Below are 10,062 nucleotides of genomic sequence, written 5' to 3'. Positions count from 1 at the left end.
AGAGCGGGGCAGAGACAAAGACAGATCATGTAGGAAGACATTTATGCAGAAGGAAAGAGTGGGACAGAGATAAAGAGAGAGAGAAAAGGAAGAGACTAATGGACAGACGGGGACGTGAGCAGGTGGAGCTACGGGTGGCAGCTTGAGCCTCTTCAGGTCTGCAGCCTCCTCCAGCAGCACCCGGGATCTGGGATGAGGGGAGAAGAAGACGAGTTAGTAATATGTATGAGTATGATTTATGTATGACAAATATAGGAAGACAGAGAGGAGTCGAGAGAAGCCCAGTGCACCATGGAAGATCCCCCAGCAGCTTAAGCCTATAGCAGCATAGTCTGCCATGATTTGTTGACATTGCTTTGCTCTGTTCTTCCTGCAAATTATGCAGCTGTCAACCATTTTCTTGGCAATTCTCCGGCCTTTTATCACCCACGCTGTCTTCCTCATCCGGAGAAGGGTTCCTGCTACCCCCTCATGGTTAGCTTCATCGGATTCTCGTGCCAGCAATGTTGATACCCATGCTTAAAATGGCAAGACTGGCACGGCCGTCTCATCTTCGTTGCACATCTGGATTCTGCCTCCACAGACTATGAGTCCAGAGTCCACATCTTTGTATACTGCCAATCTGCTGAGAGTTGTGTCTGGAAAGGTTACACCATCTTGAGCTGCGAGGAGGAGGGCTTCACTTTCAAGTTCTGTGCCAGTCAACCCAGCTTGCTTGGGTGTCGTTTCCTTCCCCTTTGACTGTTTGGGGTTTGACTTCCTCTTCAGCCACTGCTCGGCAGCTCGATGAACCCAGGCAATAACTCTGACCAGTTTGGTCAGGCTACTGAACCTTGTTACATCCACAAGATGTTTAACCCAGCCAGTGGGCTTTCTTCTTGGCAGTGGGCTTCTAGGTCTTCTTTCTGCTGACTCATCTTACCTTGAGTTCTGGTCAATGCAGCTGAGAATGCCTTCCTTTGGAGCTTGTTTACACTCTCCCTGGCCTGGGCTGGAACTTCTCCAGCTGATTGAATACGCCACTCCTCCACTGGCCACTTCAGGAACTCTAGTCCATTTTGCCATGCGGATTTCTCATTAAGGTCTTCAGGAGTGCCTCCTCTTGTTATGATGTCAGCTATGTTAAGATCTCCACGGATCCACCACCAGTCCTGTACTGGTCCAGCCTTCTGGATTTCACCCACTCGGTTAGCAAAGAAGGTTTGGTATCCATAGTTATCTCGTTGGATGGCCCCCAGGACTGTTTGACTGTCCAGTAGATGGAATCATCTCTCGATCTTCATTCGAGCATGCTTCTCAACATACTTCCTGATCCTGGCTGCAAAGACTGCGCCACAGATTTCTGCTTTCACAGCATTTCCCTTTTGATCCAGGGGTGTCAGCTTGGCTTTTGCTTCCACAAATCGAACTTCAATGCCTTGACTTGTCTCCCATCTTAGGTGCATCAGAGCTCCATAGGTTTTGTCACTCCCATCAGAAAATTGGTGTGTGAGCATCCTCTTCCTTGTAGGTGAGGCCTCCTTTGATGATCTCAAACTCTCTCTCCTCTGCCAGGGTCATGACCTTTCCTCCTGGAGGACAGTTTCCACATCGACATCCTCCACATCTTGGCTCACATGCAGCTCCGATGCTGTCCCAGTGCCACCACTCAAGGAACTCACGGTTACTGGCAGATGTGAATCTGGTCTTGGCCAGATCTTTTTGCTGTAGCCAGGCTGGCTCCATTCTTGGAACTGTGATTTCTTGATATTTGACGGCAGCGGTTCTCATGGAGCAAGCGAAGTGGGTTCTTGACTCATATGCTGCAACCTCCACTTCTTCAAGTAAGTCAGGATGTGCTCCGCCCACCATTTTTCCTCATGGGCTTTCCCACAAAACGAGGTCTCCAATGACTTTGACTCTTTGTGGTGCGAGTCCTCCCTCCCAATGGCTTATTAGGAGTTCTACTGCTGTGGGTCTTTTCAAGTCTTCAGGTGGGACATCTGGGAAGAACCTTTTCAGCTTGAATTGCTTGATGTATCTTTGCAGTCTCGTCCAAGCCATAACAGACCAGTTGATGGGCTTTTTCGGTGCCTCGGGGAGTCTTGACTCAAACTTTTAGGAGATATCTTCTTGTTTTTACTTTCATGGTCATGCCGCCAACCCCATGTACGACCAGGGTTATCTCCTCACTTCTCAGGCCCAGTCTTTCGGCAGCTTTGTGGGTTATATAATTTGTGTCTGATGCCAGGTCTATTAGGGTGCTGATCTTCTGACCTGCATTAGCTGTGACCAGCATTAGCATCATGATCACAGGGAGTTTTGTCAGCCCACTTTTCTCTAGCAGTTCAGACTGGCTTTCTGTTTGGAGTGTGACTGAGGCTTTATTGGTGAATGCTTTTCTGCACTGATCTTCCAGTTCTGGAGAAAGTTTTGCCAAGAACTCCTCTTGTTCCTCTGTGAGCCTTTTTCCTCTTTCATTTTTTCCATCTTTTCCCTCTTCTGGCCTCAGCTTTTGGGCAAAGGAAATAGTGGTGGTCAGGTGCACTGCCTCCCCTCTTGCAGTCTGCATTCCAGCATAGGAAATTGTCTCTGCAATGACCATCGTGGTCATAGAATTCTAAGCTTTTCCTGCAGGCTCCCAGTTTTTTCAAGGCAGCTTTCTTTTCAGACAGCTTCAAACTTTTAAACTTCTTGCAGAAGAATATCTTGTTGCTGTGACCACGATCACCACAAACCCCGTCAACATCTTTCTTTGTGGCTCTGGTGGAAACGAACCTTCTGTCTTTGATCTTGTCTGGCTTGTCCACAGTTTTTAGTTGTTCAAGTCTCTCCAGTATTTCCTCTTGTATTACAGGAATTTCAGGAGCATGTCGAAGTGGTTGTCAGGGGTTATGTAGTTTGTCGGTTCAATCATGAACGTTAGCCATTCTCTCTTTATGAAATCGGGTAGCTTGTTCTCGATGGACTTGATGACCAAGGGATTTTTTTATGGCCCCCAAGTTCCCCAGTTCTGTCAGGTCTGCCAGGGCCTTCTCCACGGATTGAATCAGATCAATGACCTTCTTGGGATGGTTCCCCTTCAGCTGGGGCATCCTGTCCAGTTCTTCAAGTATTTCGAATGTGATGGTGGATTTATTGCCGTATCTGTCCTCAAGGACTCTAAACATGTCAGCTGCAGTGGTATAAGTTGACAGTCTCAGTTCTTTAGCAATAGTTTCAGTCACACTTTCAAGGAGCTGAATCTTGAGAACCTCGGGTGAGCCAGTGGGTTCCCCCTGCCTTTGCAGGCTCTCCCAGTCCTTCCTCCACCTGTGAAATTCCCTTTTGCTTCCATGGAAAATGGGCAGAGTAGTTGGTTTTATCCTCAGAATTGGTGGTGTTGGTTGGACGGGTGTCCCACTGGCACCTTGATCAGCCAGCCTTCTTGCTGTGGCAAATTCAGCCTCTCTTCGCTTGAGCTTGTTGTGGGCTGCTTTTAGTTCTTTAGGCCTTCCATCTAGCTCATCCTTGAACAGTATAGGTATCCATCTCTCCCATTCGGACATAGCTGAGATGGCGTCTTGTATTTTCTCTTCCAATAGGGTGAGGTGAACTTCATATCCCTCTAGATTGTTGCTTTCAACAGGGACTTTGTCTGCTTTATCGATTTCATCCTCATGGATTGCTGTATTTAAGGCATCTTCTCCGTACCTGGACCACCGGGTGGTTTGGACAATGTCTTTGATTTCCTCCATTTTAATCTCAGCCTCCTTTTGTAGTCGCTTGAATATCGGCCTCTTGCTTCTCATCAGGTTCTCCTTCTGGATCATCCTTTTGATGTCAGCCTCCAGGCCGTTCCGGTAGTCATTATTTTCATCCAGCAGTGACCTGAACCGGTCTGAAAACTTTCTGAATTCCTCCATTAGTTCCACTTGAAGCATGGCGTCTGCTCCTCTTCGCAGTGGTCCTCTCCTGCTTCAGGGCTTTGACCGTCTTCCCGAAGACCTCTTCCGCCATCTTTATTTCATATGCGTCCACAGCCTGCAGCTTTCTGGTGTTGAAGCCTTTAATCTTTGGTCCCAGGCTGCTCCGCTGGTTTACAGCTGTTAAGCCCCACACTTGTTTGCTCCAAAGAGGACACAAGGACAACTCTTGATTTTCCAATTTCTGATCAACTTTTATTTTCCAACTTGAGCATTGGCTTCATTGGTCGTTGATCAGTTGACAATCATCAGGTTGTAAACCTTCACAACACAGAAACAAGAACAGGTTCACAACAATATACGGAAAAGGTAAGTAGAAAACACGTATATAGGTAAGTATATATGTAAGGTAAATACATAGGTAAGGGAGTATTTTCAGGTGAGTATTTTCAAACAATGTTTTAAGCTTTTAAATGTTTAACGTTTTCAACTTTCCACATAAGGAATGTTTTTAAACTTTTCAAAATATATTAACTTTCAAATGCATTGTTTTTAAAATTAGCGTTTCTATTCCTTTAAACTTTAAGAAGTTCTCTATTCCTTTAAACTTTAAGAAGTTCTAAAATGACGTTTCCAAACTTTTAAACTCCAAATAAGGTAAGTTTATTTAAACGCTCATGTTAAACAAATACATGTGTCAATAATGAATGTACTGTAACTATTGAATGAACTAACCATTTTAAGCGAATTAAATGGACTCTGTCAACTGAATTTAACAAGCCATTAAATTGAATAAAGAAATTAAGCAAAATGGCTACGAGCTTGTAGATTGGCTCTTTTCTCTAAACCTTTTAAATCTTTGACTACAAGCTCACATTTTAGCAAAGTTTTTTAAACAAAATGTACATTTATCCATTTTAATGTGACCCTTTTGTAAGTTTGACTTTTAACTTTTGCTTTTAAACTTGTTAAACACAGAACGGAATCAATGAATTCAGTTTGGAACATGCAGTGGCTCAACTTTACTTTAGCAGTTGAAACAAAATAAAATACTGTAGATAAGCAAACTAAAACACAGCAGGTATAAATCAAACATTTCAATGAAGCATGCCAAGAGACATGAAACAAAGCATAGTCACCGACCATGGGTGTCTTTGGAGTAGTCTTGGAGTGGAAGTTGCTGTTTTGGAGTAAAAGTTTGCTGTTCCTCCTTGCAGCTTTGTTTGTTGGGTGAGACTGAAAGCTCCATTTCTTTTCAGCTGCTCTCAATCACCAATCAGCAGCCATTTTGCTGGGGCATTCTGGGAAGTGTAATCTTTTATGGCCCAGGCTTGACATCCTGACTTCCATTCTGAGTTTTGACTCCACAATGTTGTTACCTACTAACTGAGAAAATGGCTGACCGTCTGATTGTGACACTTTGTGAGGGGACATGTTACACTGGGGTCTGACTGTGAATGGCTAACTCACTGAGCTCCTGGTAGCAGCGCCAGCCAGCCTGTCGTCATGGCCGCTCTCTCTGTGTCTCTCGCTCCAGCCGCGCTAAGCAGGAAGCGGTCAGCGGTGCGCAGACAGCTCCTAAACTCCCGCTTTCTCTGTCTCTGTCCTCACTGTCTGTCCGTCCGTAGTTCTGACTCAATGCTTAAGGAATATTAAGGTGAGAGTAATAATCTTGTAATCAATGCAGGACTCAATCAAAAGCCAACAGTCAAGCCAAGTCAGTTTTATTTGTGTGGCACCAAACCCCAACCAAAGTTCTCTCCTGACTTTTTCCAAGTAGAGCAGGTCCAGCACCTCCCTCCTTCAGTGAACCTCCACCCAACAATTCTCCATCAGCAAGCACATCCTGCAACAGCAGCCACCAGAACCTTCCTTTACCAGCAGGAAGGTGGAGCAGATCCAGGATCAGTGGGGACGGAGAGACAGCAGGAGAGCAGGACAGAGACAAAGAGAGAGAATGGAGGCAGACAGAGAGACAGAAGGAAAGAGAGGGACAGAGATAAAGAGGGAGAGAAAGGAGGAGAGACTGATGGACAGGTGGGGACGTGAGCAAGTGGAGCTACAGGTGGCAGCTGGAGCCTCTTCAGGTCTGGAGCCTCCTCCAGCAGCACCAGGATCTGGGATGAGGGGAGAAGAAGAGGATTTAGTAACACATATGAGGACAGGAGACAGTTCCACAGGAGGGGAGCCTGATAGCTGAAGGCTCCCCTCTGGCTCCCATTCTGATGAGAGCAGCTCCATCCATCGTGGGATGAATGCTGTCTCTCCTTATCAGACCAAGGGCCTCATGCATCAATGTTGTTTACGCAAGAAAAACTTGCATATGCCAGGATCGGCGCTCACGTTCAGATGTATCAACGCGAAAAGTTAAGAAAACTAGACGGGAGCGATATTTCAGGGAGCAGGAGGACTTGCTCCACAAATCTGATGAGTGGCTGATGAGCCGGTTCCGGCTACCGCGGGCCATCCTCCTACAAATTTGTGCGGAGCTGCAACCGGCGCCAGTGCCGACACTGGTGCTGATCATGCTTGGCTTCTTAGCCACTGGCTCCTTCCAACAGGAGATGGCAGACCGTTCTGGGGTGAGCCAGTTGACTCTCAGCCGGGCCGTGCTCTGGGTGGTGGACCTGATCATCCGCCTCTCCTGCAGGTACATTAAATTCCCTTACAGTGCGGTTGACCAGGTCAATATTAAAGCGCAATTTGCAGCAATAGCCGGATTCTCTAATGTCTAATTTTCTAATGACTGCACTCATGTTGCCATAAAAGTGCCGTCCCATGAGGAACACGCTTACGTTCATCGTAAGGGTTTCCACTCCATCAATGTGCAGATCATCAGCGATGCACAGATGAATCTGCTCAACATTGTTGCGAGGTGGCCTGGTTCAACGCACGACTCGCACACTCTGTCCAACAGCACTGTTGGGGAGAGGCTGCAGGCAGGTGCCATGACAGACGGCTGGCTGCTGGGTGAGTAAATGCTTCATTATATTATGTTGAACTTAACCTGCACCAGTCACTTAAACCAAAAGTGTGCAACACTGTACTTTTACTGAAGGTGACAGTGGCTACCCCCTCAGAACCTAGCTGATGACCCCTCTCCACAACCCCCACACTGAAGGGGGCCGGAGGTACAACAACCAGCTGAAGGGGCGGTGGCACTGTCTGGACCAGAGTGGGGGCGTGCTGCTCTATCGCCCGGAAGAAGTGTGCCGCATTGTGATGGCATGTGGCGTCCCGCACAATGCAGGCAACTTGCATGGCGTCCCCCAGGCCGAGCAGCATGTCCCCCCACAGGATGACCCAGAGGCTGGAGGGATGGGCGCCAATCCTGGCCGGGCAGCCGTCCTTGTACGCCAGAATTTAATTTTCACAGTGTGAATGGGTAAGAAGCTACTACACGATTCATGAAGCCAGATTAATTTATTTTGTTCACGAAACGCTCCAGAACATTTATCAGACGGTCGAGCCACTCACTGAACCCCATTATTCCCCTAATAATGTCCTCCTGAGACTGCAGGACCGCCTGTGTGAGGACCTCCCACTGGATCCGTGTGGGCCGGAGGATGCGCCGCTGGGTCCGGGTGGCCTGGAGGACCATCCACCACTTGTCGGCCTGGTGCTTGTGCTGGGGCCAGGGAACGGGCTGGCCCGAATGCCGCTGGTCCTGGCAGATGACTCTGAGCTGGTGGACGGGCTGGCGCGGGAGCCGGCAGGGGTGCTGCACGTCGGCAGCATGTCTGACGGATCAATTTCTATTAAACATATTGGTTTATTTTATGTCTGATTCTGTGTATTTGTTGCCTTTCCATCTGTGGCATAGCAGGTGGAAATGTTGCAAAGAAATGGAGTTGCCACTGACCCTCCAGGCTCTCGGAGTCAGCGTGGGTGGTGGCGACAACCCCCCCCCCCCACAGAGGTGCTGCCCATGACTGCCGCCACCCCTGCTCAAATTCCGTCAGGTGCCCCTTTCTCTGACCCCCACCTGGCTGGCCGGCAGCTGTACATGGCTTGACCTCCACCTCGAGGTGTGACCACTTTACTTTTTTTTAATCTCCGTGGGGGTGCATTGCTCCAAACCCACCGCGTTCACTCTCTCACACACCTTATCCCACTCACAACATTTGTTTTTTTTTTTTTTAGTACTGACACCACTGGACAGGCTGGCAATTCCATGCTGATTGGGATGTATCAAGGAAACGTGCGTGGATTCCGGCACTCGCACAGATTGATACATCCAGATTTTTCTGCGTGCGCAACTTTCGGGATTCTTGCATCCGCCGTTTTTTAGTATGAGATCCATGCAAGTATTGATACATGAAGCCCCAGGTCTCCCCCAGAAAGTTTTCCAATTGTCTTTGAAGCCCACTTGGTTTGCTGGATGCCACCTCAACAGCCAGCGGTTGACATGTGGCTAAACATGTCATCGCTGGTCCCTGGATTTACAGTGTACAATACGCATGAGGACAGGAATCTGTGAGTAGTGTTGGACTCTGATTTGAGTTTTTCTGAACATTTTAGCAATAACAACAAAACTACTGTCAGTCAAACTAGGATCATAGCCAAAATCAGGTTATTTCTCTCACTCAGACAATAATCCGTGCTTTTGTTTCCAGCCACCTTGACGGAGTATAGCAGAGTTACATATGGTGTACCACAGGGTTCAGTTTTAGGACCGATTCTCTTCACTCTTTACATGCTCCCATTAGGTGACATAATCCGGAAGCACTCGATCAACTTCCACTGTTATGCAGATGACACACAACTTTACTTGTCGATGGAGCCAGACGACACAAGCCAGTTTACTCATCTGCAAGACTGCCTGAAAGACATTAAATCCTGGATGTCTTCTAACTTCTTAATGCTCAATTCAGATAAAACTGAGGTAATCATTTTTGGACCTAAACACCACAGGGACACACTCTTGAATTGGATCTCTACTCTAGATGGCATCACCCTAACTTCGAGTACAACTGCAAGGAACCTTGGGGTCATTTTTGACCAGGACCTTTCCTTCAGCTCCCACATAAAGCATGTGACTAGGACCGCCTTCTTCCATCTGCGAAGTATCGCTAAGATTAAGAATATCCTTTCCCAGAGTGATGCTGAAAAACTGGTGCATGCATTTATCACTTCTCGGCTGGACTACTGCAACTCTCTCCTGTCAGGATGTCCTAAATACTCTCTAAAGAGTCTCCAGCTGGTCCAGAACGCTGCAGCGAGGGTTTTGACGGGAGTTAAGAAGAGAGAACACATCTCTCCACTTTAGCTTCTCTCCACTGGCTTCCTGTAGGATCTAGAATCGACTTCAAAGTCCTTCTGCTAACTTAAAAGGCTCTCAATGACAAAGCTCCATCCTATTTGAAAGAGCTCATTAGTCCCTACTGTCCGACCAGAGCACTCCGCTCCCAGAATGCAGGTCTTTTAGTGATTCCCAGTATCAATAAAAACAGACTGGGAGGTAGAGCCTTCAGGTACCGGTTCCTTTACTGTGGAACCAGCTCTCTCCATGGGTCAGAGAGGCAGACACTTTAACTACGTTTAAGTCCAGGCTTAAGACCTTCCTCTATGACAGAGCCTTCAGTTAGGACTGGTTCAGGTAGCTCTGAACCATTGATAGCTATGCTGCTACAGGCTTAGACTGCTGGGGGACACATCAGGTTACATGGAGCCCTTCCCTCCTCTCCTCTCCTCTCCCCCTCTCTCCTCCTCTCCTCCCTGCACATTTTTGGAACTGTCATTATTACCATTACTTGTTGCACTTTGTAGTTTGGCCTTGGTGTCTCGCAGTCTCTCTGTGTTTCCACAGATCCACCAGAGCCCCAACCGCCGCCTGCATCGCCCCCCCCCCCTTATTCCCTACTGTTACACCGGCCTGCGCTCCCCTTCCATGAACCAGTCTGCCATCCAGTCCCCCATCAAGCTGGCTTGCTCTCCCTGCCTCCCCTACCAGAAGCTTCCTTCTTCAGCTGTTGTTAACATTTCCGTGTTTCCCACATTTTGTATTGTAAACTGTTTTCTTGTCTGTAACAACATCCACTGCACGTCTGTCCGTCCTGGGTGAGGGATCCCTCCTCTGTTGCTCACCCTGAGGTTTCTCAGATTTTTCCCTGTTAAAAGGGTTTTCTATGGAGTTTTTCCTCAGTCGATGTGAGGCTCTGAGGGCAGAGGATGTTGT

The 10,062-nt window shown here is 47.7% G+C and overlaps 1 long non-coding RNA gene across 1 annotated transcript in view; it reads right to left on the bottom strand.

Annotated features, from left to right (window-relative positions):
- Window positions 1-5,807: 5,807 nt before the first annotated feature.
- LOC147244475 (uncharacterized) overlaps window positions 5,808-10,062 on the bottom strand; it is a 31,208-nt gene continuing 26,953 nt past the window's right edge. The window contains exon 3 of the long non-coding RNA XR_015110313.1: window positions 5,808-6,001. This is a non-coding gene — a long non-coding RNA (uncharacterized LOC147244475). The remainder of the gene's footprint in view (window positions 6,002-10,062) is intronic.

The sequence above is a fragment of the Aulostomus chinensis genome, chromosome 19, assembly GCF_037954235.1.
Source record: "Aulostomus chinensis isolate RoL2024-O1b breed Wild chromosome 19, RoL_Achi_v1.0, whole genome shotgun sequence".
NCBI lineage: Eukaryota > Metazoa > Chordata > Actinopteri > Syngnathiformes > Aulostomidae > Aulostomus > Aulostomus chinensis.
This window is presented reverse-complemented; position numbering and strand designations above follow the sequence as displayed.